At 49.2% G+C, this 27,870-nt stretch overlaps 1 pseudogene; it reads right to left on the bottom strand.

Moving 5' to 3' along the window:
• LOC140398069 (all-trans-retinol 13,14-reductase-like) overlaps window positions 1-27,870 on the bottom strand; it is a 77,233-nt pseudogene that overhangs the window by 37,604 nt on the left and 11,759 nt on the right.

Below are 27,870 nucleotides of genomic sequence, written 5' to 3'. Positions count from 1 at the left end.
ATGTCCCAAGCCAGAGAGAAAGACAGGGGGAGGTTCCCAAAGGAGGTCCCAGGTAAAGAACGAAGCCAGGAGACAGAAATTAAGTGAGATTGGTAAAGAAAGAAAGAGCTGCAAGGAGCAGGCTTTGAGTGATGTGGGCATGAGAGGGGCTCTGAAGTTCTGAGAAGACGGCCGCAGGTCGGTGACTTCATGTTGAGTGCCGTTGGGACTAAGGTACTGCTTTGGAGCAGTGGTGCTTTTCATGGCATGGCTGAAGATTTGAGATTGTGTGTGGAAAGCGAAGCTTAAAGATACTCGGAGATCCGGACAAAGAGACGCTCAGAAGGTGAGATTGAAACACTGCGAGGTGGATCATTGTTGAAGATGTATGATTGGGAGAGATCATTGAAATGAATTACAATGCGAGACTTTCAAATGTGGAGATTTGGAAACCCCCACCAGAAAGATGACATTTCAGTGAGATTGACTGATCCACAATGTGAGTGGGTTGTTGAGAAATACATGGAGTCAGGTTTGGTCACATTGGTCATTTATTCTGAACTGTTCAGCTTTCACTGAATGTTAGAGTATAAGATAGATAATGTAAATTGTTTTATTTTTCTGAACTTGTGCAGTAAAGCTTATTTTTGTTTGTTCAAAACCCAGGGGAAACCTGTGGCTTGATTCACTTTGCAAGCATCTTAAATCTTAATCTGCATCTACTTTAAAGAAAATGTCACTCATCAAATTAGTTGGCATAAAATTACCTTTACAAGTTCCATAAATGTTTCTATTGCTTGCTCCTCCTGAGGAAACTGCCTCTTTAAAGCATTAACAAACTCTTGCTTCCCTCTGTGGAGTTCGTATTTACGACAGTTCTCCTTTTTACCCAGGATGATGGTGTCATATTGATCATCCATTGGAATCCATTCCAGCTGTCCCTCAGTGATTTGGCCTACAATTAGTCTCAGAAGTCTGCATTTGTGCATTTGTCCTACATAATGGATACCTGAAAACATCAGAAGCGTAAAGTTACTGATGTCAAGTTTTACACTGTAAAGAACTATGGGCGCGATTCTCCCCCCCCCCCCCCCACACGCTGGGAGGGAGAATCGCCGGGGCGCCGCGCGAATCGTGCCACGCCGCCCCGACCCCCGCACGCGATTCTCCCACCCCCCCGAAACCAGCGCTGCACGATTTGCGCTGGGCCGCTCGGAGAATCGCCGCAAACGGCGAGAGGCGATACTCCGGCCCGAATGGGCCGAGCGGCCGCTACGACATGACTGGTTCCCACCGGCGCCGTCCACCCCTGGTCGCTGCCGGCGGGAACTCTACGGGAATGCTGGGGGGGGCGGCTTGTGGGAGAGGGGGGGGTTAGGGGTGCTCCTTCACGCGGGGGCCTCCGATGGGGTCTGGCCCACGATCGGGGACAACAATCGGCGGGCCGGCCTCTCACCTCCTGGGCCTACCTTCTTTCGCGCGCATCCCCAGAACACCGGCGCCATGTTGGTGAGGGGCCAGCGCGTATAAGACGTTCCCCGCGCCCCGGCGTGGCCCAACTGCACATGCGCAGGATTGGGCTGCCCCAACTGCGCATGTGCGGTTTGGCACGGCGCCCATTTGGCGCCGCGTAAGGAAACTGGAGTGGCGTGAATGGCTCCAGTGCCGTGCTGGCCCCCCGTGGGGGCCAGAATAGGTCGTACCCATACCCTGTTCGCGCTGTCGTGAAAGGCGACGGCGTTCACGACGGCACAGGCACTTGGTCCGCGCTGCGGAAAATCGCCCCCAAAGGGTCCTCCGTCCTCGGATTCCCAGTGACTGAATCTTTGAGAACTGGCGAGGATTGGAACAGAGGTGGGCTGGGGCAAAAATTAGGATGCCAGCTGGCGTGCCGGATTCCTGACTCTGCTCCTGGCCGTCAGCCATTTTGGCCAACTGGGGTTGTTTGGGGCCCAGTAAAGCTTCCTGTCACCATGGTGTGGAAAGGCCGCTAAACCCGTTAAGAGCATTGTTAAGCAAGGATTAAAAAGACCAACTCCGATTTTCCAGTCATCCTCCTCCTCCCAATGCGAAAGGGAGGTGGGTGAAGTGGCCCAGGGGCCAGATCAATTTAACTATCACACACAAAGAAGAGCTTTATAGGCTGAAGTAATTAATATATTTATAAATAAACAGTCCTGTGAAACACAAACATCACAAGAAATAATATAACTAAGCCTGTTGACAATTGACCACCTTTATAATAATTTTTGTGGGATGTGGACATCACTCGCCAGACGTCCCTGTTTGCCCTCCAGTTGGGCCTACCATTTTCCTGGTCCACTTGCCATCCTTAATTAGGCAGTATTCCTTGAGGTGGCCTCTTAATTGGCCTCTTAACATGACTGATTCCCTGCCCCCCCAAGGACAACTCTGGGTTACAATTATGATACTGGTCCAGTAATCCAGATGCCTAGATTCTTGATCTTGAGACATGCGTTCAAATCCCACCACAGTAACTGGGATCTCAAAGTGAGCCAATGGTGAAAATTTACCAACCCCATATCCAATCATTAAATCATAAAATGATAAGAGAAATAAAAAGAGAGCTATTTGGGCTATTGTAACCGTGATGGCTCATGAAAGGGTTATCTTTCCTGGATAATATTCAGGCTTGGACTGAAAGTGGCAAGTAACATTTGTGCCACATAAGTGCCAGGTAATGACCATCTCCAATGGAAGATAATTTAACCATCTCTCCTTAATATTCAATGGCTTGACTATCACTGAATCGCTCACTATCAATCTCTAGTGGTTACCATTGGTTAGAAACAAAACCGGACCGGTCTACAAGAACAGCTACAAGAACAGGCCAGACGATGGGAATTCTGCAGAGAGTAACTCACCTCCTGACTCCCCAAATCCTGTAATAGAATTATAGAATCATAGAATGTACAGTGCGGAAGGAGGCCATTCAGCCTATCGAGCCTGCACCGGCCCTTGGAAAGAGCACCCTACTTGAGCCTCATGCCTCAACCCTATCCCCTTTACCCCCATAACCCAACCTGTCCACAAGTCAGGAGTGTAATAGAATACACTCCACTTGCCTGATTGAGTGCAGCTCCAACAACACTCATGAATCTTGAAATCATCCACCAACTTAAAAATTCCCTCCCTCCACCACCAACATATAGTGGTGCCAATGTGTACCATCTACAAGATAATAAGAACATAAGAACTAGGAACAGGAGTAGGCCATCTGGCCCCTCAAGCCTGCTCCGCCATTTAATGAGATCATGGCTGATCTTTGTGGACTCAGCTCCACTCTCCGGCCCGTACACCATATCCCCGAATCTCTTTATTCTTTAGAAAGGTATCTATCTTTTTCTTAAAAACGTTTAAAGAAGGAGCCTCAACTGCTTCACTGGGCAAGGAATTCCAGAGATTCACAACACTTTGGGTGAAGAAGTTCCTCCTAAACTCAGTCCTAAATCTACTTCCCCTTATTTTGAGGCTATGCCCCCTAGTTCTGCTTTCATCCGCCAGTGGAAACAACCTGCCCGCATCTATCCTATCTATTCCCTTCATAATTTTATATGTTTCAATAAGATCCCCCCGTATCCTTCTAAACTCCAATGAGTACAGTCCCAGTCTACTCAACCTCTCGTCATAATCTAATCCCCTCAACTCTGGGATCAACCTAGTGAATCTCCTCTGCACTCCCTCCAATGCCAATATGTCCTTTCTCAGGTAAGGATACCAAAACTGAACACAATACTCCAGATGTGGCCTCACCAACACCTTATACAATTGCAGCATAACCTCCCTAGTCTTGAACTCCATCCCTCTAGCAATGAAAGACAAAACTCGATTAGCCTTCTTAATCACCTGTTGCACCTTCACACCAACCTTTTGCGACTCGTGCACCAGCACACCCAGGTCCCTCTGCACAGCAATATGTTTTAACATCTTACCGTTTAAATAATAATCCATTCTGCTGTTATTCCTCCGAAAATGGATAGCCTCACACTTGGCAACATTGAATTCCATCTGCCAGACCCTAGCCCATTCACCTTACCTATCCAAATCCTTCTGCAGACTTCCGGTATCCTCTGCACTTTTTGCTTTACCACTCATCTTAGTGTCGTCTGCAAACTTTGCCACATTGCACTTGGTCCCCAACTCCAAATCATCTATGTAAATTGTGAACAACTGCGGGCCCAACACTGATCCTTGAGGGACCCCAGTAGTTTCAGGTTGCCAACCAGAGAAACACCCATTTATCCCCACTCTCTGCTTTCTGTTAGTTAACCAATCCTCTACCCATGCTACCACTTTACCCTCAATGCCATGCATCTTTAGTTTATGCAGCAACCTTTTGTGTGGCACCTTGTCAAAAGCTTTCTGGAAATCCAGATATACCACATCCATTGGCTCCCCATTATCTACTGCACTGATAACGTCCTCAAAACATTCTACCAAATTAGCCAGACACGACCTCCCCTTTATGAACCCATGCTGCGTCTGCCCAATGGGACAATTTCCCTCCAGGTGCCCCGCTATTTCCTCCTTAATGATAGATTCCAGCATTTTCCCTACAACCGAAGTTAAGCTTACCGGCCTATAATTACCCGCTTTCTGCCGACCTCCTTTTTTAAACAGTGGTGTCACGTTTGCTACTTTCCAATCCTCTGGGACCACCCCAGAGTCTAGTGAATTTTGATAAATTATCACTAGTGCGTTTACAATTTCCCTAGCCATCTCTTTTAACACTCTGGGATGCATCCCATCAGGGCCAGGAGATTTGTCTACCTTTAGTCCCATTAGCTTGCCCAATACTGCCTCCTTAGTGATTACAATCATCTCAAGGTCCTCACCTATCATATCTTTATTTCCATCAGTCACTGGCATGTTATTTGTGTCTTCCACTGTGAAGACTGACCCAAAAAACCTGTTCAGCTCCTCAGCCAATTCCCCGTCTCCTATTATTAAATCTCCCTTCTCATCTTCCAAAGGACCAATATTCACCTTAGCCACTCTTTTTTGTCTTATATATTTGTAGAAGCTTTTACCATCTGCTTTTATGTTCTGAGCAAGTTTACTTTCATGGTCTACCTTACTCTTCTTGATAGCTTTTTTAGTAGCTTTCTGTTGTCCCCTAAAGACTTCCCAGTCCTCTAGTCTCCCACGGATTTTTGCCACTTTGTATGTTTTTTCCTTCAATTTGATACTCTCCCTCACCTCCTTAGATATCCACGGTCGATTTTTCCCCTTTCTACTGTCTTTCTTTTTTGTCGGTATGAACCTTTCCTGAACACAGTGAAAGATCGCCCGGAAGGTTCTCCACTGTTCCTCAACTGCTTCACCATGAAGTCTTTGCTCCCGTCTACCTTAGCTAGTTCTTCTCTCATCCCATTGTAATCGCCTTTGTTTAAGCACAGAACACTAGTGTTTGATTTTACCTTGTCATCCTCCAACTGTATTTTAAATTCCACCATATTGTGGTCGCTCCTTCCAAGAGGATCCCGAACTATGAGATCATTAATCAATCCTGCCTCATTACACAGGACCAGATCTAGGACCGCTTGTTCCCTTGTAGGTTCCATTACATACTGTTCCAGGAAATTATCCCGGACACATTCTATAAACTCCTCCTCAAGGCTGCCTTTACCAATCTGGTTAAACCAATCGACATGCAGATTAAAATCTCCCATGATAACCACTGTACCATTTCTACATGCATCCGTTATTTCTTTGCTTATTGCCTGCCCTACCATCCTGTTACTATTTAGTGGCCTATAGACTACTCCTATCAGTGACCTTTTTGCCTTACTATTCCTGATTTCCACCCAAATTGATTCAACCTTGTCCTCCATAGCACCAATATCATCCCTTACTATTGCCCGGATGCCATCCTTAAACAACAAAGCTACACCACCGCCCTTACCGTCCATTCTATCCTTTCGTATAGTCTGATACCCTTGGATATTTAACTACCAGTCGTGACCATCTTTTAACCATGTTTCAGTAATGGCCACTAAATCATAGTCATTCACGATGATTTGCGCCATCAACTCATTCACCTTATTCCGTAAACTACGAGCATTCAGGTAAAGTACACTTATGCTGTTTTTTATGTCATCGTTATGAATCCTAACACCTTGATCAGTAACTTTTCGCAAATTATTTTTCCTCTTACCCTTTCTCCTAATTTTCCTTGTCTTTGAACCCATATCTCTACATAATAACCTGTCACGTAACCTGCTGCCTTGCTCTCCATTAACCATTATACTGTCCATAGCTTTACCCTTCCTTTCCCCCCAACTTGCTAGTTTGAAGTCCTTGTGACCAACCTATTTATCCTATTCGCTAGAACACTGGTCCCAGAATGGTTCAGGTGAAGACCGTCCCAACGGTACAGGTCCGTCCTGCCCCAGTACTGATGCCAATGCCCCATGAAATGGAATCCCTCTTTCCCGCACCACTCCTTTAGCCACGTGTTAACTTCCATAATTTTCTCAACCCTATGCCAATTGGCACGTGGCTCGGGTAGTAATCCAGAGATTATAACCCTGGAGGACCTGTTCTTTAATTTAGTCCCTAGTGTTTGATAATCCACAAACAGGTCCTCTTTCCTAGTCTTACGTATGTTGTTAGTCCCAACGTGGACCACAACAACTGGATCCTCCCCCTCCCTCTCCAAAATCCTTTCAAGCCGATCAGACATGTCCCTCACCCTGGCACCGGGCAGGCAACATACCATGCGGGACTCACGATCTGGCTTACAAAGTGTGGTAGTATGTATTGGGGGTCATGTGGGACTGGAAGCCCTAATGTCATTGGCTGACAGATCCCGGGTCCTGGTTGGCCGTTGACCTCATACTCCGCCCTGAAGGCGAAGTATAAGAAGCCGGTGCCTTCCCCCGCAGGCCAGTTTACTATCGGGCTGCTGGGGAACAGACACGCTTAATAAAGCCTCATCGACTTCACTCTATTTGTCTCACGGAGTCTTTGTGCGCCACAATTTATTAAGCGTGCCTAAAAAGGACTATGGAGCTCAGGATCATTCCAGAATGCCTGAGGATCAGCCCCCACGCAGTGAATGCGGCAGCAGCCTTCAAACACTGGCAGACTTGCTTTGAGGCCTACATCACATCGACCACAGGCCGAGTCTCGATTTCAAAGGGCCCCTCCCCTCCACCGACCGCAACGCGTATTTCCTTAATGTAGTGGACGAATACTCCCGCTTCCCTTTTGCCATTCCCTGCTCCGACATGACCGCGGCCACAGTCATTAAAGCCCTGAACAGCATATTCACACTGTTCGGTTACCCCACATACGTCCACAGCGACAGGGGGTCCTCTTTCATGAGTGACGAGCTGCGCCAGTTCCTGCTCAGCAAGGGTATAGCTTCAAGCAGGACGACCAGCTACAACCCCCGGGGGAACGGGCAAGTAGAAAGGGAGAACGGCACGGTCTGGAAGGCCGTCCTACTGGCCCTACGGTCCAGGGACCTCCCAGTTTCACGGTGGCAGGAGGTCCTCCCGGACGCTCTCCATTCCATCCGGTCGTTATTATGTACGAGCACTAATCAAACGCCTCACGAGCGTCTCCTTGTCTTCCCGAGGAGGTCCTCCTCTGGAACGTCGCTGCCGACCTGGCTGGCGGCCCCAGGACCCATCCTGCTCCGAAAGCACGTGCGGGCACATAAGGCGGACCCGTTGGTCGAAAGGGTTCACCTCCTCCACGCAAACCCCCAGTACGCCTACGTGGAGTACCCCGACGGCCGACAGGACACGGTCTCCCTGCGGGATCTGGCGCCCGCCGGCACCACGCACACCCCCCCGGCACCATCAACCCAACCGCCCCCCTTCCTGCCACCGCCGCACCCCGCGACCGCCCCCTTCCCAGGAGGATCAGTCCCCCTCCCCTTTGCACCGACAGCTGAAACCGTGCGGCTCCCGGAGGCGACAACGCTGGTACAAGCACCACCACCACCGCCGGGGCCGAGGCGATCGACACGGACGACCAGACCGCCCGACCGACTCGTGGCGTCGATGTAAAACAAAGATGGACTGTCCAATGAACATTTTGTTTTTCCTATATCCTCTGTAAATAGTTGTAACAGGACGATACTGTCCAATACGGTACTACCATGTAACTGTTCTATCCTCCCAGGACCAGTACTGTAAACCCTTACCACCATACGAAGCATCACCCTGCCGGGTTCATTTTTGACAAGGGGTGAATGTGGTAGTATGTATTGGGGGTCATGTGGGACTGGAAGCCCTAATGTCATTGGCTGACAGATCCCGGGTCCTGGTTGGCCGTTGACCTCATACTCCGCCCTGAAGGCGAAGTATAAGAAGCCGGTGCCTTCCCCCGCAGGCCAGTTTACTATCGGGCTGCTGGGGAACAGACACGCTTAATAAAGCCTCATCGACTTCACTCTATTTGTCTCACGGAGTCTTTGTGCGCCACACAAAGGATGCCATCAATCCCCCTAATTATAGTATCCCCTACAACTACCACTTGTCTTTTTGCTCCCCCCTCTTGAATGGCTTCCTGTACCACGGTGCAGTGGTCAGTCAACGCATCCTCCCTACAGCCCTCTTCCTCATCCACACAGGGAGCAAGTACCTCATACCTGTTGGACAAGGTCAAGGGCTGAGGCTCCTCAACTCCTAAACTCAGGATCCCCCTACCTGCCTCCCTTGCAGTCACACCACTCTGTCCCTGACCACTGACCGAATTAACAGTACTTATTCTACCGGGTGTGACTGCCTCCTGAAACAAAGCGTCCAGGTAATTTTCCCCCTCCCTGATGTGCCGCAGTGTGTGCAGCTCGGTCTCTAGCTCATCAAATCTGAGCCGAAGCTCCTCGAGCAGCCAACACTTGCTGCAGATGTGGTCACTGACGGTCTCAATGGGATCCACTAGTTCCATCATCATACAGCAACAGCACATCACCTGTCCAGCCATATTCAACTAGTTAATTAAACACAGCCCTCTCTCGCCACTCACCCGAACTCAGTCACTCACCTAAACTCAAAGAACAAAGAACAAAGAACAAAGAAATGTACAGCACAGGAACAGGCCCTTCGGCCCTCCAAGCCCGTGCCGACCATGCTGCCCGACTAAACTACAATCTTCTACACTTCCTGGGTCCGTATCCCTCTATTCCCATCCTATTCATGTATTTGTCAAGATGCCCCTTAAATGTCACTATCGTCCCTGCTCTGTCAGATGTACTCTGTTCCAATCAGCACTCAGTCACTCACCTAAACTCAGATGCACTCTGTTCCAATCAGCACTCAGTCACTCACCTAAACTCAGATGCACTCTGTTCCAATCAGCACTCAGTCACTCACCTAAACTCAGTGCACCTACACAACAAGGACAGCAGCAGTTTAAGAAAGTAGTTCACTCCCTTGGAAACAATAGGAATGAGCAATAAATGCTGGGCTCACCAGTGATGCAAGTTGGCTGATACTGGTGCTGACATAGTGGTTACATTACTGGCTAGTAATCCAGAGGCCTGGATTTATGACCTTTAGACATGAGTTCAATTCCCACCAAAGTAACTGGGATCTTAAATGTAATTAAATAAATATGAAATTAAGAACACTTGTGTGAGTAGTAATGACTATTTATTACTGGATTGTCATGGAACACTACCTTACTTATCACCAATGTTGAGTCGGGAAAGAAATCTGCTGTCCTTATCTGATCTGACCTACATATGATTGCAAACTCTCAGCAATGTGTTTAACTCTGTATTGCTTTACCATGGACAGTGGCACAGGAAAGCTGCCATTGTACAGCACAATTCATTCCTGTGAAGAATGAAAGGAGCAGTCGCCCCTCAGTCAACCTTGGAGCCAGGTCTCCCCCATCACAGGGAGGGGTGATGCGACCATCAATTCCCCCGAAGACACGTGGAGACGTAAACCGTGGTTTTAATCAGCTTAGAACTGTGCCTGCCTGTGACCGGTACAACACTGAAGGTGGCCCCGCAGGTCAGCTGCTCTTATACGTCCTCTAAAGGGGTGGAGCCATGGGCGGAGCCCGTACATGCCCCAACATATCCCCCTGTGGGTGAAGCCACACAATGGCCCATAGGTGGAGCCCATAGGGTTAATAACATAACATAACACAGTGCACTGGTGAATTATCAGTAATTATACATTCACCACATTCACCTGCCGTTTAAAAAATGAATTCCGGCGGGGGTGACGGGCTCATAGATTCAGTCGGTCCGGTGTCCGGATCGTACGTTGCGACCGCCGAAGCACTGGTGTTGCAGCCTCTTCGGGTGGCTGTGGAAGTGGGTCCGGAGCGGGCACAGGCGTGGACTCCAGAAGCGGCTCTTCCGAAGCTTCATTCCTGTGGACCGGTGCGGCAGGTCGGAGGGAGCGCGGGAACCATATAGGGGTCGGGGCGCTGAACATGGGAGGCTGGACGGGACATAGTGTGGGGGATGCAGTAGTGGTAGTGGTGTTGGAGCCTGCGGGCGCCAGGTCCCGGAAGGAGACGGTATCTTGCCGGCCATCCGGGTGTTCGACGTATGCATAGTGTGGTTTGGAGTGCAGGAGCTGGACCCTCTCTACCAGGGGGTCGGTCTTATCGCTCCGAACGTGTTTTTGGAGGAGGACTGGACCCGGTGTCATCAGCCAGGGCGGAAGCGAGGCCCCTGAGGTAGCTCCCCTAGGGAAAACAAACAAATGGTCATGAGGAATCTGGTTTGTGGCCGTGCAAAGGAGGGAGCTAATAGAGTGGAGCGCATCAGGGAGGACCTCCTGCCAGTGAGAAACTGGGAGATTCCTGGACCGCAGGGTCAGTAGGACGGTCTTCCAGACCGTCGCGTTCTCCCTCTCCACCTGCCTGTTTCCCCTGGGGTTATAACTGGTAGTCCTGCTCGAGGCGATGCCCTTACTGACCAGGTACTGTCACAGTTCGTCACTCATGAACGACGAGCCCCGGTCACTGTGGACATAACTGGGGAAACCAAACAGGGTGAAGACACTATGCAGGGCTTTAATGACAGTGGGGTGGTCATATCGGGGCAGGGGATGGCAAACGGGAAGCGGGAGAACTCATCTATGAGTGTTAAGGAAGTACGTGTTGCGGTTATTGGAGGGGAGGGGCCCTTTGAAATCGATACTGAGGCGTTCAAAGGGCCGGGATGCCTTTACCAGGTTTTGCCTTATCCGGTCGATAGAAGTGCGGTTTACACTCCGTACAGATTTGGCAGTCTCTGGTTATAGCTCTGACCTCCTCGGTGGAGTAGGGCAGGTTGCGGGCCTTAATGTAATGGGCGAGCCGGGTGACCCCCGGGTGGCAGAGGTCATCGTGGATAGCCTGTAGTCGGTCACCTTGCGTGCAGGCGCATGTGCCGTGGGACAGGGCATCTGGGGGCTCGTTGAGCTTCCCAGGACAATATACTATGCCATAATTATAGGTGGAGAGTTCAATCCTCCACCTCAAGATCTTGTCATTCCTGATCTTGCCCCGCTGCGTATTGTCAAACATGAAGGCAATTGATCGTTGGTCGGTGATGAGGGTAAACCTCCTACCAGCGAGGTAGTGCCTCCAGTGCCGCATGGCTTCCACGATGTCTTGGGCTTCTTTTTTGACCGAGGAGTGTCGAATTTCAGAGATGGTGAGGGTGCGCGAAAAGAACGCTACCGGTCTGCCTGCTTGGTTGAGGGTGGCGGCGAGAGCGACCTCTGAGGCGTCGCTCTCTACCTTGAAGGGGATGGACTTGTCCACTGCACGCATCGCGGCTTTGGCGATGTCCGCCTTGATGCAGTTGAAGGCCTGGCGGGCTTCGGCTACCAGTGGAAAGAGGGTGGCCTTAAATATTGGGCGGGCTTTGTCCGCATACTGGGGGACCCACTGGGCGTAATAGGAGAAAAGTCCTCTTCAGGGCCTTGGGACAGTAAGGGAGAGGGAGTTGTAGGAGGGGACGCATACAGTCGGGGTCGGGCCCGAGGACCCCGTTTTCCATGACGTAGCCAAGGATGGCTAGCCTGGTTGTGCGGAAAACGCATTTCTCCTTGATGTAGGTGATGTTGAGTTTTTGGGCGGTTTGGAGAAATCGGTGGAGGTTGGCGTCGTGGTCCTGCTGATCATGGCCGCAGATGGTGACATTGTCCAAGTACGGAAACATGGCCCGCAGCCCGTACTGGTCCACCATTCGGTCCATAGCTCGTTGGAACACCAAAACCCCATTCGTGACGCCAAAGGGGACCCGGAGGAAATGGAAAAGGCGGCCGTCTGCCTCGAACGCCGTGTAGTGGCGGTCCTCCGGGCGGATTGGGAGCTGGTGGTATGCAGACTTCAGATCCACCATGGAGAACACGCGGTAGTGCGCGATCTGATTTACTATGTCTGCAATCCGGGGAAGGGGGTAGGCATCGAGTTGAGTAAACCGGTTAATGGTCTGGCTGTAATCAACTACCATCCTGAGCTTTTCCCCGGTCTTGACGACCAACACCTGAGCTCTCCAGGGGCTATTGCTGGCCTCCATGACCCCCTCCCGCAGGAGACGCTGGACCTCGGACCTAATGAACGTCCGGTCCTGCATGCTATACTGCCTGCCTCTGGTGGCGACTGGCTTGCAGTCGGCGGTGAGGTTTGCGAAGAGAGTGTGAGGGTCGACTTTTAGGGTCTCGAGGCTTCATATGGTGAGTGGGGGCAGGGGCCACCCAAACTTACGAGTTAGGCTCCTGAGGTTGCACTGGAAGTCGAGTCCCAAAAGGAGAGGAACGCAGAGGTCTGGGAGCACATATAGTTGAAACTTAGCGTACTCAGCGCCCTGTATCGCTAGGGTTGCAGTAATGCATCCTTGGATTTGCACCGAGTGCGACCCAGAGGTGAGGGACATGGTTTGTTGCGTCGGGAATATTGGGAGCGAGCAGCGTCTTACTATGTCCGGGTGAATGAAGCTCTCTGTGCTCCCGGAGTCGAAAAGGCAAGGTGTCTCGTACCCGTTATCCTGGACGGCCATCATGGAGCTCCGGAGGTGCTTAGGTTGCGATTGGTCCAGGTTGACCGCGCTGAGTTGTGGCTAGCCGGCGGCGTGATCGGAGGTGCTGGGGCGGCTCCCGATGGCTGTCCGTGTAGGTCGTACGCGTCGAGCGGCGTAGCAGATGGTGGCCAAGATGGCGGCCCCCGTTGGTCGAGCGTGGCGGGCCGCGTGGGGAAGGATGGCCACGATGGCGGCCCCATGAGTTGCACGTGTTGTGTGGAGGCGGAGCCGGCAGACACGCTGCCACATTGCAGCGTCTGCGGGTCTGTGAGTCTGTGGATCGGGTCTGTGAGTTCGAGTTCTTAGACCTGGTCAGGCAGACCTTGGCGAAGTGTCCTTTTCGCCCGCAGCTGCTGCAGTTCGCGTTGCGGGCCGGGCAGTGCTGTCGGAGGTGTTGGGACTGGCCGCAAAAATAGCAGGGTATCCCCCCATGATGGGCGGGTGGCCGCGTGGCACAGGCCTGGGTTGTCTCTGGTCGGGGGCCCACGAGGGGGTCGCGTGGTTGGCCGGGAACGCAGTAAGGCTCTGAAAAGCGGCCTCCAGAGAGGTAGCCAGTTTTACCGTGTCGTCCAGGTCCTGGGCCCCCTTTTTGAGCAGGCGCTGTCTCACATAGTTCCATCGGACCCCCGCCACGTAAACGTCTCGGACGGCGAGCTCCATGTGCTGAGTGGCCGTAACGGCCTGGTAGTTACAGTTGCGCGCGAGAGCTTTGAGGTCGCGTAGGTAATCATCTAGCGACTCCCCGGGGCGCTGGCGGTGAGTGGAGAAGACGTGTCGCGCGTAGACCTCGTTCACAGGACGCACGTAGAGGCGTTCGAGTAGTGCGAGGGCCTCTGTATAGGAAGCGGCTTCATTGAACTGAACAGAAATGCGATGGCTCACCCGTGCGTGGAGGAGGCTCAGCTTCTGTTCATCAGTGACTGATGGCGTAGACGACGCGGCGAGATAGGCCTTGAAGTATCAAAGCCAATGTGAAAAAATATCTTTCGCCTCCGCGGCCTGTGGGTCGAGTTCCAGTCTGTCAGGTTTGAGGGCTGATTCCATAGTAGTATTTTAAGCTGATTAAATTTATGCGACCATGAATTCACTTGAAGACACGTGGAGAAGTAAACCGTGGTTTTAATCAGCTTAGAACTGTGCCTGCCTGCGACCGGTACAATACTGAAGGCGGCCCCGCAGGTCAGCTGCTCTTATACTTCCTCTAAAGGGGTGGAGCCATGGGCGGAGCCCATACATGCCCCAACATATCCCCCTGTGGGTGAAGTCACACGATGGCCATAGGTGGAGCCCAGACGGTTAATAACATAACATAATACAGTGCACTGGTGAATTACCAGAAATTATACATTCACCACAAGGGGATTACATTGCTTTGTGTTGTGTAAATGGCTGGATAATTGGCTATGTCCATAGTGTCCTGTCTAGGCCAGGACACGGAACAACCAAGCTAAAGAGGTGTTAAGCACCGGATGACTCCATGGAACAGAATCTGTGCCGCTGATAGCGCAATAAGAATCACCATACAGGAGGATGATATTGGAGCACGGGAACTGCAGTGAGGAGAAGAGGGACAGGGACTGGTCATCTCCAGATCCAGGCCCACACTCAACACCGGTAACCACCAACTGTGTGACTGATTGGACGTTTCAGTCACATCGCAGCAGGGGTTTGTGCTGTGAGGTATTTTGTAAATCTTCTGCCAACCTTGTATCGGGGTTTGTATTGCAAGGTATAGAATCATAGAATCCTTACAGTGCAGTAGGAGGCCATTCGGCCCGTCAAGCCTGCACCGACTTTCTGAAAGAGCACCCTACCAAGGCCCAATCCCTCACCCTATCCCCGTAACCCCACCTAACCTGCACATGTTTGGGCTGTGGGAGGAAACCGGAGCACCCAGAGGAAACCCACGGAGACACGGGGAGAACGTGCAGACTCTGCAAGACAGATGCTCGAGGTCAGAATCGAACCCAGATCCCCGGAATGGAATCTCTTCCACAAGGCAACAACATCTGAGTTTTAAAAATGGTTCTTATCTCACTTCCCGTTTTTTTTAACCAAGTACCTTAAATCTGTGTGCTCTGATTTTGATTGTCACTGGAAACAGTTTATCTTTACTTAGTCTATAAAAATCCTTCATAATTTTGAACCCCTTGATTAGCTCTCCCCTTGAAAGTGTAAGATACCCTATTAGTACTTGGTGTACCTATAGGATTAGAATTTGGTTCAATCACTTATGATTGGACTTTTTGTTTCTTTTGACTTCTAAATGACTTATAAATTTTCACTATTGTGAGAAATAATGAACTGGTTAAACTGTTCATTCACACGATGCTTCAGGGTATTGATCACTTAGAAAGAAAGAGATTCCTCAGAAATTAGAGTCTTTTGTTGGCAAGGGCTGTGCAATAAGAATATTGAGACAGGAAATTAGCCCAATTTGATAAACAAGTTAACCATCTTTTGTTTTGCCAGGGAAATATGTCATTTCCTAGTCATCTTGTTCATATAACTCACCCCATAAGACAATGAATCAAAGGCGTACATTCATTGTGAATGTCTAAAGGCATGGTTTGGTTTTCCTTCCCAATTTTAGAGAAAGATAATAATGTATAGATTAATTGTAAGGAAAAAAGAAGGTAATATTCTCTGTACGAAAATTGCTTAGACAAAGGCCCATTTATCTTTTTCAGTGATCACTGACTAACGAGTATGATTGTTCGCCTAAGAAACTCTATCTAACAGGTTATGGGCTCTGTGGGTTCTTGCATGGCTGATGAGCCCAATCCTAGAGCAGCATCTACGACTGCACACTTAGCATATGTTTCTGAGAGGGGGTGAAGTCAGTCCTTGGTCTCTAGATTGCTGGTATTCCTTGCCGTCAAGTGTCCTTGAAGAATTGTATCCCTTCAATCAGCAGGTTCCGCTAAATAGGTCTCTTCTGAGCAATGGTCTCCCAAGCATTGACGTCTATGTTGCCATTCTTGAGGTAAGCCTTCAAGGAGTCTTTGAAGTGCTTCCTTTGTCCTCCTCTTGTTCGGAAGCCTTCCTTGTGCCGCGTGGAGAAGATTGTTTTGGCAGTTGGGACTCTGAAATCCTAAACTCATGTTTGGCCGAGCGGAGTTTGAGTTGGATGATCATGGCTTCGATGCTGGTGCTCTTGGCTCCTTCAAAGACACAGATGTTAGCATGCTTGTCCTCCCAGCTGATGCATAGAATCCTACGCATGCAGCATTGATGGTACCTCTCCAGGGCCTTATAATGTTGTCTGTATGTAGTCCAAGGTTCTGAGGCATATAGAAGAGTTGGGAGGATTACTGCTTTGTACACGAGGACCTTAGTGCCAGCACGGATATCGCAGTCATCAAAGAGTCTTGTCCTTCGGTGTCTGAAAGAGGAGCTCGCAGATTGGATACGATGTTGGATCTTCCCTTCAACGTCAGCCTTGGGTGAGAGGTGGCTCCCCAGGTATGGGAAATGTTTTACATTTGGTAGGGTTTCTCCATTGATCTTGATCGAGGGAGAGACCGGATCTTGCCCTCGGGCAGTTTGGTCGAGGACTGCTTGAGGTTGAATCTGAGACCGATTCTTTGGTATGCTTCCATGAATGTGTCAAGCATGGCTTGGAGATTCTCTTCTGAGAGACTGGAGGTGGTGATGTCAGCCGCTTACTGAAGTTCCACGAGCAATGCCAGTGTTGTTTTCTTCTTGGATTCCAACCAGTTGAGATTGTCCAATCCACTGGGAAGCATGCTCTTGACAAAATGGTATCAAGATGGAGAACAGGGTGGGGGTGATGACACACCCCTGCTTGACTCCAGTCTTGACCTCAAAGATTTCTGTCTTATGTCCATCGGTGAGGACTGCCACTGACACCTTGTCGTGGAGGAGTCAGAGGATGTTGATGAATTTCTGTGGACAGCTGGCCTTTGATAGGGTGTTCCCGATTAACTGATCAAAAGTCTTGGATTGATCACTGAAGGCCATGTAGAGTTATTGATGTTGCTCCTGGCATTTATCTTCAAGTTGTCGAGCAGTAAAAATCATAACCGCTACTCCGCGGTTTAGCCAGCAGCCACACTGACTTCCTGGAAGGAGTTCTTCAGCGACTGGGAAAAGGCGGCTAACAAGGATTCGCCCGATGATTTTCCCAGCTGTGTAGAGCAGGGAGATTCCTGCTAGTTCCCACAGTCCACTTTGTCTCCTTTCTTGAAGGCCCATTAGACAAAGGCCCAACCAGGGTAAACCAGGGTCTCTCTGTAGTGAATCTGAGCTCATCTGTAATCAGGGACGACTAGGATACTAGGACAGTAGATTATGCAAAAGGACATTGACTCCTTTTGTATCCCAGGCACTGAGAAAAGAGAGATATTTCCTCAGCGACACCAGCTGTCCAGCTACTTGTAGAAAATGTTGCATAGATACCAACTGTAAGCAGAACAAATACCGCAGTGTTGGTAAAAGGGCTTACTGGATGCTTGAAAGTACCCGTAATTAAAATTTACCTGGAGTGTAAGTTGGTCACCGAAATAGTGATGGTTGGGGCAATAACAAGCTTACCCGTTCAAATATGAATGTAGCGAGTGTACGTCACAGCTATTTGTGTGGAACTCTCACATCTCATTGTTTAAGGATGGCTACCTAAAAATAATGGAGTTTCCAGATTGTCTGTCTCCATGTTTCCTATGAGATGAAAGGGAAGATTTAACCTCAGTGGCAACTTCCCAATGTGCTACCATGACCTCCTCCATCCAAACTAAACGAGGTGGTCTCAGAAGAGTTAACTCAATGGTTATGTGACGGAAACTGGTTTCAGGGACTGCGCCGCTATTATCCTCAGGCATTGCAGATCCATGAGAACCATCAGCCGTCAGTCATCAGCCAGCCTCAGTGCCAGACTCTGAAATTAACTGCAAGTCATCAAGCAGCCAATGTATTTAACCTGTTCCAGCTTCAAAATTCATGAGAGAACCAACCCCCTCCATACCAGACTGCAAGAAACTTCACAACCTACTGTGAGCCTTACTTTACAGGACTGTCATTTCAATTGTAAGCCATCAAATCCTTGCAAAAAACCATTGACCTGTCACATGGGAGATTGGAAATCATAAATCAGAGACAAAATTAGCTCTGATCACCCATATTTATATAACGTATGTGTGTGTGTGTGTGCGCGTCTGTTTGAGTGCGTACCCGTGTGGGCGCATGTGTGTGAGTGCATGCGTGTGTGCGTGTATGTGTGCATACAAGACTGAATGTGTGATGTGTTAATTTGGGTTAAGTGTGTGAGAATAAATAACCTTCTCCATTCCGACCTCAGGAAAGATTGCTGCGAATTGGAATACAAACTCCACAGGTAAGAAAAGACACACTTCTTTCCATCCAAACCATTCTGATTATGATCAGTAAGGGAGCACATATATTCTGTCCGTGACAGAATTATTTAGTTTGTATTGACTCACTTCATTGTTCCCGTCACAATTTAAAATTTGACCCCTTTTCTGCATTAAATTGCATCTGCCATTTGTCTGCTCATTCCTCCATTCTGTGTTCTCCTGAAATTTGCAGTGTGGTTCAATAACTGACCATTACAAAATACATCTTGCCTACTGTTAATATGGATAACACCACCTTGTGGTTTGGAAATCAACTAAACATTGATGCTCATTTTTAGGTTTTGAATTTCAACCTATGGTGAAATTAACATACTGCAATCTACAGACTGAAATAGGAAAATCCATCACATCAAATCCTTAATTAATTATAGCTGTTACTGTCCTCCTCACTAATTCCTACACTTCACAGTTTCCTGTAATCTGCCAATTTGAATTTATATTCTGCAAATGCAATTCCAGGTCATCAATGCATATTGGAAGTACAGTAATCCTGGGGATTACCTTTATGCACTCCATTCAAGTCTGAAAAACAATTGTTCACTCATATGTTCTGCTTTTTACCTTATCTAATATTGTACCTATGCTGCACAGCCCCTTTAAATCCATGGACTTCAGTTTTGCTAGCAAGTCTACTTTGTGATATTCTATCAATAACCTTTTGGCTTCCTTTTTATATATTGCCTGATGATTCATTCTCATACGCCATCTATCACTCAGTCCATTAAACTTATATCCATATTTTATTCTCAAGTTTCAATGCTGTCAATGCTTTCACTGCCATCTACACTTATCCTACACAAGTTCTTGCTGTGAATTCTGTTTCTGGCATCCTCTACTGGTCGTCTACCTCTGCTTATGTCTTGCGACACACTGATATCAAATTATTTTTTCTAGTTTTACTCCTCCCTTGACGGCCTTATCTGTTTCTACCACAACAACCATCTCAAGCCCTACTCAGCTCTGTTGTGATTTGGCCTTAGCCTTCTGTGCATCCCAATCCTCCTTTTTGGAGGCAGAACCTTCAGCTACTTTGATCTTAGTATTTTGAACTTGTTCCTGAACCTCTTTACATTTCCTTCAAAAACCTCTTCAATGTCCATCTTCTGAACTGTGTCTTCAGTCATTTCTCCTCTTTTACTGTCCCCTGGTGTCCGCTCTTCCCTCTGTGAGGCTTTTTGGGGGTGTTTTATTGCATTGCAAGAACTTAGATTGCACAGGTTTCACAAATATGGCACAAGCCATTTGCTAAATCAAGGAACTAAACCTGTTAGTCTTTTGATTTAATGCCTCAACCTCATCGTCAAGTAAAGCAAACACAAGAACAGCAGATGGAGAGCAAGACTGTGCATAACCTATTTTCATGAGGATGGACTAGGGGTTTTATAACCCTTCTATTTCCATTATTGTAATGAGAAAGATCATAAAACTATTGCAAAGGATGCTGAGAATTCCATACATGGGTACAAAGATGTTCTTTTTAGAGATACAATTTCTTCTTTTTCTTTTTCTGGCTAAAGGCAATGGAAACTGTGAAAATACACAATATTTTGCATTCAACCCCCTCCAGCGCGTGAAAAACCTAATCTCCTGTGGGCTTCACACATTCCTGAGGTTTTTCAAAAGTTTCTGAGAGGAAACAACAAACTGCACTTCGCTGTTCTGAAACAATAACTGCAGTCCACATTAAATAATAGCAATTCTCTGAAATATACAGCCAGCATGGCATTTTAAGGACTGCTTACCAAGCAGGAGAGAGAGAATAAAATACCATGCTCTACTGAACAGACTGGCTGAAGGCTTGCTCCCTCTCTGCCTGTGTGTCTCTCTCTCCGAGGTATTTGTCCAGTTTTACAAAGCAGCCATCCTGAGAGGTGATATTTACTGTAAACCTTGACCAATGGGAACAAAACATGGAAGTCTGCTCCATGCAACTGCACCCAAGAAGATAAGTGAGCAAAATGGCTACAGTGTGAATCATTGCATCAAGACCAGCCAAAGAACAGCTAACCATATGCACCTCTGTTCTATTGTTCACCAATGTACAAATCCTTGAAGCCTATCCTTTAACTCTGCCTCACTGGTCTGTGTCTGGGCCCAGTTGAATGCATGTTATATGAATGCTGATTGAGATATATCATGTTCTTTACAGAAATTGTTTCAATAAATATATCTTCTTTGTTTAGCCAAAGAAAACCTATCTGGTAACTCTTTGAAATTGGAAAGCGTAAGTACTAGGACTTCTACAGATTTGGCAAAACATATCCTCTCTCTGAATTCACAGAAAAACACTGTTACGTGCAGACCTGGAGTGGGAGGATAGGGGAGTAATTTTCCCCCCTCCTCACGTGACCGTTAACAATACACAAATGTCTCACCGACGTCAAACTCAAACCCTTTTTCACTGAATGTGTGGCAACAGCCTCCAGCCTGGTCATGCTGTTCCAGCACCAGAACACGTTTCCCCACTTTGGCCAGAACCGCAGTGACCGTCAGACCTCCAATTCCACTGTCAATCACAATGGCATCAAGATGCTCCGGCACCTTTCCTGTGGCAAAACCTGAAAAGGCAAGGCAAAGGTAGAATATTTAGCACTGGTGACAATACTTGTTGGACAAACTTTACTTTGGACTAAAACAGCCTATGATGCAAACTGTGGAAACTCTTCCCAAATATTCCTGATATTTAAAAAGTCGGAAGTTGCCAGTCCCAACCATATAATGGTGTTCTTCATGCTGCAGTATGCTGCTGAGTAAACTGATGCACAGGGTATTTAATTCATACACAGCAATAAAACAGATTGGATGATGAATGTTAGAGCTACTTAGTATAAACTCAGTCGTACCCAGGAGACATATGATTTAGAATTGCTTAGCAGTACCCCAGTAAACTGGTATTTAATTAAACACAAAGCAATCTATAGTGTGATAAAGAATCTGTAACCACTTGGAGCTTGCTGCTCTTTCAGCATCATGTAACAATCTTATCTTCAGCAGGTCTTCCCTCATTTGGGATTCATCACAGAGAGAATTGCCTGAACAATCTCAGGAAGATTGGAAAGTTTGAGCATTTTTGTTGACTAATAACAAGGCTTAACCAATTGTTCAGTGAGTAACATTACATCCAAAGTTCCCAAAACATGTTGGAAATTGATTTTGAGTTTACTAAGAAAAAAGCAAATTACTATGATGCTGGAATCTGAAACAACAACAGAAAATGTTGGAAAATCTCAGCAGGTCTGACAGCATCTGTGGAGAGAGAACAGAGCAAATGTTTTGAGTCTGGATGACTCTGTCGGAGCTCGAGATAACTGGAAATAGGATGAGATTTATACTGTTGTAGGGAAGGGGGAGGGTGGAGCAATAGGGCTGGATAGGTGGAGAATGACAAAGATGCCATGGACAGAAAGACAAAGGGAATGTAAATGCGGATGATCAAGGCTAAGAAGGTTGCTGATAGTGGCACATTAACAGATCAGAATGTGTTAATGGCAGAACAAAGTTAAGCAGTGTGTCAAAGGACAACCTGGAACAGGGAACAGATGGTGCAAATGGGGAGGGGTGGGGAGAGGGGAGACGGTGGTAAGAAAAAAAACATGATGGAAAGTGGGATGGAAAAATGAATCAATGGAAGAAATGAAAATACATTGATAGAAATTAAAATGGGGCGAAGATGGGGTGGAGAGTTCACAGTCAGAAGTTGTGGAACTCAATGATAAGTTCGGAAGTCTGTAACGTGCCTGATTGGAAGATGAGGTGCTGTTCCTCCAGTTTACGTTGGACTTCACTGGAATATTGCAGCAGGCCAAGGATGGACATGTGGACATGAGAGCAGGATGGTGAGTTAAAATGGCTAGCACCAGGAATGTTTGGGCCATGCTTGCAGATGGACAAAAGGTGTTCTGCAAAGAGGTCACCTAGTCTGTGTTAGTCTGTCCAATGTAGAGTTGCAAGGACCCTTCCTGTTGATTCCCTTATTTTCCATTTATTTTCCTTTGTCGTTATCATTTTTGATCCATGGATATTTAATGGACGTATACCTTTAAGTAGAGGAGAGGAACTCACAAAATTGCAAAATAGTACACTGTGCTAGGAATATTTAGATTTTGAACAGAAAAACTCAGACTTTCTGGCACCCGAGAGATTGGAGGGATTCAGTTCGATTGGTTGGCTGGTGACCAATGGATTGGCCAAAGACCGTATTATGCCGGGCGACAGACACTGATTGGGTTTAGTCAGGTAGGATATTTTCAGATGACCCAGGAAAACTATCACAGACTGAGAGCAACAACACTCAACTGCAGGTTTGGTCTAAAATGAATCGAACTGGAAGATGTCCATCTGAAACATAGACTTTTACTTTTCATATCATTATTTTTTACACCCCTCTTTCCCCTCTATGTTTGTCTTGTGGGTGTATGTGAGTCGAGGGTCAGATGAGTTAAAGAAGGGTGGTTAGGAATTAGACAATAATTAACCAGTAGTATTTGCTGATTATTTAATTCTAGTTATTGTTATTAATAACATTTTATTGTGTTAAAATTTACAAACCTGGTGACTATAGTTATTGGGCAGCCGAAGACCAAAGACTTTGGGTATTTTCTGTCAATTAATAGTTAATTTTAATTGTGTTGCAACTCCGAGTCAAGTGGGGTTGGAATTGACTGTACACTAGCCCAACGTATCATAACAGTTAGACCACATTTGGAGCCAGCAAATGCAGTAGATCAGATTGAAGGAAGTACATATGAAGCATTACTGAGCAGGGAGGAGGTGTTATACATTCTGCGATTGCAAGGGAAGGGCTATGGGCAAGGGGTGAGGTGTTTGGAGTGATGGATGAGTGGATCAGGGTATCCTGGAGGGAACGGTGGCTGCAGAATGCTGGCAGGAGGAGTGCAGGAAAGATGTGTTTGTTGGTGGCATCATGTTGGATTTGCGGAGTCGATGGAGGATGGAATTCGTAGAACTCCTACAATGCAGAAGGAGACCATTTGGTCCTTCGAGTCTGCACTGAACCTCCGAAGGAGCACTCTACCTAGGCCCATGCCCCCACCCTATCCCCATTACCTATTAACCCCACATAAGGGCATTTAGCATGGCCACGCCACCTAACCTGAACATCTTTGGACTGTGGGAGGAAACCGGAACACCTGAGGAAATCCACACAGGCAAGGGGAGAAAGTGTAAACTCCACATAGGCAGTGACCCAAGCCAGGAATTGAACCTGGGACCCTGGCACTCTGAAGCAGCAGTGCTAACCACTGTGCCACCATGCCGCCCTGATTATTCTTTGAATGCGAAGATTGGCGGGGTGAATAGTGAGTACAGAGGGGACCCTAGCCTGGTTCTGGGATGGAGGGACCTTTCTGTAGTGGTTTGATGTAATTGAATGGATTGCTAGGCCATTTTGGAAGGCAGCGAAGAGCCAACCACAGTCCTCTGGGTCTGGAGTCGCACATAGGCCAGACTGGGTAAGGACAGCAAATTGAAGGATATAAGTGAACCAAGTCGGGTTTTGCCGATAATCTGGGAGTTATGTGATCGAGATTAATTCCAGGTTTATTAATTAATTGAGTTTAAATTTGATTAGCCCATGGTATGATTTGAACGCATGACCAGAGCATTAGGTCAGGCCTCTGGATTTCTAGTCCAGTAACATTACTGCAGAAGTGCTGGGTTCCTAAAGAATGGCAACCAAGGACTTATAACAAGCAATCGTTTATTCACTAGCTGTGCAGCTATTACATGGCTCTACTCTGTGCATGCTCTGGGGAGAGCTCCCATGCTTCTGTCACATGACCTCTTAAGTAACCATGTCATCACGCGACAGGTCACTCTACAATTACCACTATGTTGCCATTCCAATTGTGATGGGTCTCAGGATGCTTGAATTGAGCAGTGGAACTAAGGAGTGGAAACAATCAAATGTAACTCTCCCCCTATTTCTATCCAGCTAGAAATACATATATCTGGATTTGTGGTGAGAACTGGGGCTGAGTATTTTGGGGATGGATGGAGGGGGAGGGCATCCTGCTTCTAGAAGCTAATATATTCACACACCACACACAGGCCCTGTCCTTTGCAGACAGAAGGAGCACATCTCAGCATTGTGCCTTTTTCAACTCAACAAAAGCTAGGCGTGGAGGAGGGATAGCCATTTCCTGGTTCATTCACCATGGCAACACCTTGAGTTGATCTGCCTGGCTTGATTTAAACAAAAACAATCGCAATAGTTAACTGTTCTCTGGAGCATGTTCTATGGCAACTTTTCTACCAATCAGAATCCACGTGCCAACCAATCAGCACTCTCTTCTCATGCGGTATATATCATTGTTCCCTTTCCTATTGGTATTCTTGTGAACTATCTGATGAGTGCAAGATGAAAAGCTTTAACAGCATGCCGCTTAGTGAGGCTTCACAGTGTGCTGTGACCTCATTGTGGTGGGGAGGTGTGCAAGCCCTGGAGATTCTGGGAGCTATGCCGGCAGGGTTTAGGCCCCTGACAGGTTTAATTATGCCAGGCAGGTTTCAGGCGAGGGGCCAGACTAACAGAGCCCTGGTCCTCCAGATTGCAGGATCATAGAATTTACAGTGCAGAAGGAGGCCATTCGGCCCATTGAGTCTGCACCGGCTCTTGGAAAGAGCACCCCACCCAAGGTCGTGAGGTGCTTAGGGCGTGAGGCCAACATGGGGCTTACATGGGTTATGGCACAAGCCCCAACAAAACAGGAACCTGGTGGAAGAACACAGTTGTGGCCTTGTGGCCTACTGGGGCCAAGGAAATACACTAACTGACAACTTTGTTCAGCAATATTCAAGTTCCGTACCACTGAACCACTGGAGTGGGTTTTCTTATTTCAGTCCAAAGATCACAGTATGTGAATTTTACTGCAGGTCAAATGCCTCAAATAAACATTCATCTTTATCTGCTTTCAAAACTGAAGATGGTGCTATTCTCTTGGCAAGAAGCATTTTGCAACAGTTACTCGTCAAAAGACACTAGAGATAAGGGGCGAAATTCTCCGTTATTGGCGGAAACTCCGCCGATTGGCGCAAAAAACGGCGCAAATCCCACTTGCGTCACGTCATAAAAATGGGCCGATAGTCTGCGGCCCGAAATGGGCTAGCAGCGACGTAACGGGATCCGCGCTTGCGCAGTGGTTCACGCCGTGCAGCGTCATACGCGCTGCACTGCGTGACGGCTCATAAGGCCGCGCAGCTCCCCCCCACCCGACCGCAACACCCGACCGCAACACCCGACTTGATGGCTGGCCGTCGCTCAGCCCCGAGGTTCGAGTCACGCGATGTGGAGGCACTCCTGGACGCGGTGGAACAGAGGAGGGACGCCCTGTATCCCGGGCACGGCCGCAGAGTTGCCCCACGTCACAGCCGGCGTCTGTGGAGGGAGGTGGCAGAGGCCGTCACCGCTGTGGCCCTAACACCACGGACAGGCACCCAGTGCCACAAGAAGGTGAACGGCCTCGTCAGAGCAGGCAGGGTGAGCCTCCCCCATATCCCCCATATCCCCCCTCCCCATATCCCCCATATCCCCCCTCCCCCATATCCACCCCCTCCCCCATATCCCCCATATCCCCCCCTCCCCCATATCCCCCCTCCCCCATATCCCCCCTCCCCCATATCCCCCTCCCCATATCCCCCTCCCCCATATCCCTCATATCCCCCCTCCCCCATATCCCCCATATCCCCCCTCCCCCATATCCCCCTCCCCCATATCCCCCTCCCCCATATCCCCCCTCCCCCATATCCCCCCTCCCCCATATCCCCCATATCCCCCCTCCCCCATATCCCCCTCCCCCATATCCCCCATATCCCCCCTCCCCATATCCCCCCTCCCCCATATCACCCCTCCCCCATATCCCCCCTCCCCCATATCCCCCCTCCTCCATATCCCCCCTCCCCATATCCCCCCTCCCCCATATCCCCCATATCCCCCTCCCCCATATCCCCCCTCCCCCATATCCCCCGTCCCCCATATCCCCCATATCCCCCCCTCCCCCATATCCCCCTCCCCCATATCCCCATATCCCCCCTCCCCCATATCCCCCCTCCCCCATATCCCCCCTCCCCATATCCCCCCTCCCCCATATCCCCCCTCCCCCATATCCCCCTCCCCCATATCCCCCATATCCCCCCTCCCCCATATCCCCCCTCCCCCATATCCCCCCTCCCCCATATCCCCCATATCCCCCCTCCCCATATCCCCCTCCCCCATATCCCCCATATCCCCCCTCCCCCATATCCCCCCCTCCCCCATATCCCCCATATCCCCCCTCCCCCATATCCCCCCTCCCCCATATCCCCCATATCCCCCTCCCCCATATCCCCCCTCCCCCATATCCCCCCTCCCCCATATCCCCCCTCCCCATATAACCCCTCCCCCATATCCCCCATATCCCCCCTCCCCATGTCCCCCATATCCCCCCTCCCCCATATCCCCCCTCCCCATATCCCCCATATCCCCCCTCCCCCATATCCCCCCTCCCCCATATCCCCCTCCCCCATATCCCCCTCCCCCATATCCCCCATATCCCCCCTCCCCCATATCCCCCTCCCCCATATCCCCCCTCCCCATATCCCCCTCCCCATATCCCCCCTCCCCCATATCCCTCATATCCCCCTCCCCCATATCCCCCATATCCCCCCTCCCCAATATCCCCTCTCCCCATATCCCCTCTACCCCATATCCCCCCTCCCCCATATCCCCCATATCCCCCCTCCCCCATATCCCCCCTCCCCCATATCCCCCCTCCCCCATATCCCCCCTCCCCCATATCCCCCCCTCCCCCATATCCCCCCTCCCCCATATCCCCCATATCCCCAAGTGAATCCAGCCCTAACCTTAACCTCTGCAATGCACGCGCAACCGATGGCGTGCATTCATATACCTGCCTAACACTGTTGCCTTTTACCCCTGCCACCACCCCCCCCCCCCACAGGAGAAGCGCGCACACAACAATAGGGAGCATGTGAGGACTGGAGGAGGGCCCGCTGATGAGAGGCCACTGACCGTACACGAGGAAAGGGCCCTGGAACTGGCTGGCGGACCTGAGGACCGGGAGGTTGCTGATGCAGAGGTCGGGGCCCCACGAGCAAGTGAGCCACCAACAGCCCGTCCCCATATCCCCCCTCCCCTATATTCCCCTCCCCCGTATCACCTGATCACTGCCTGATGTCTAACCATGCATGCTTCATTGTGTATCGCAGGACCAAACGTCCAAGCACCCATCCCCGCAGATGCAGACCGCCCGCAGGATGCCCCTCGGAGACCACAGGAGACGGAGAGACCCGCACCCTCCAGCATGCGACGCCCGCAGGATGCCCCTCGGAGACCACGGGAGACGGAGAGACCCGCACTCTCCAGCATGCGACGCCCGCAGGATGCCCCTCGGAGACCACGGGAGACGGAGAGACCCGGACCCTCCAGCATGCGACGCCCGCAGGATGCCCCTCGCACACCACGGGAGA

Source organism: Scyliorhinus torazame, chromosome 21 (assembly GCF_047496885.1).
Source record: "Scyliorhinus torazame isolate Kashiwa2021f chromosome 21, sScyTor2.1, whole genome shotgun sequence".
Lineage (NCBI taxonomy): Eukaryota > Metazoa > Chordata > Chondrichthyes > Carcharhiniformes > Scyliorhinidae > Scyliorhinus > Scyliorhinus torazame.
This window is presented reverse-complemented; position numbering and strand designations above follow the sequence as displayed.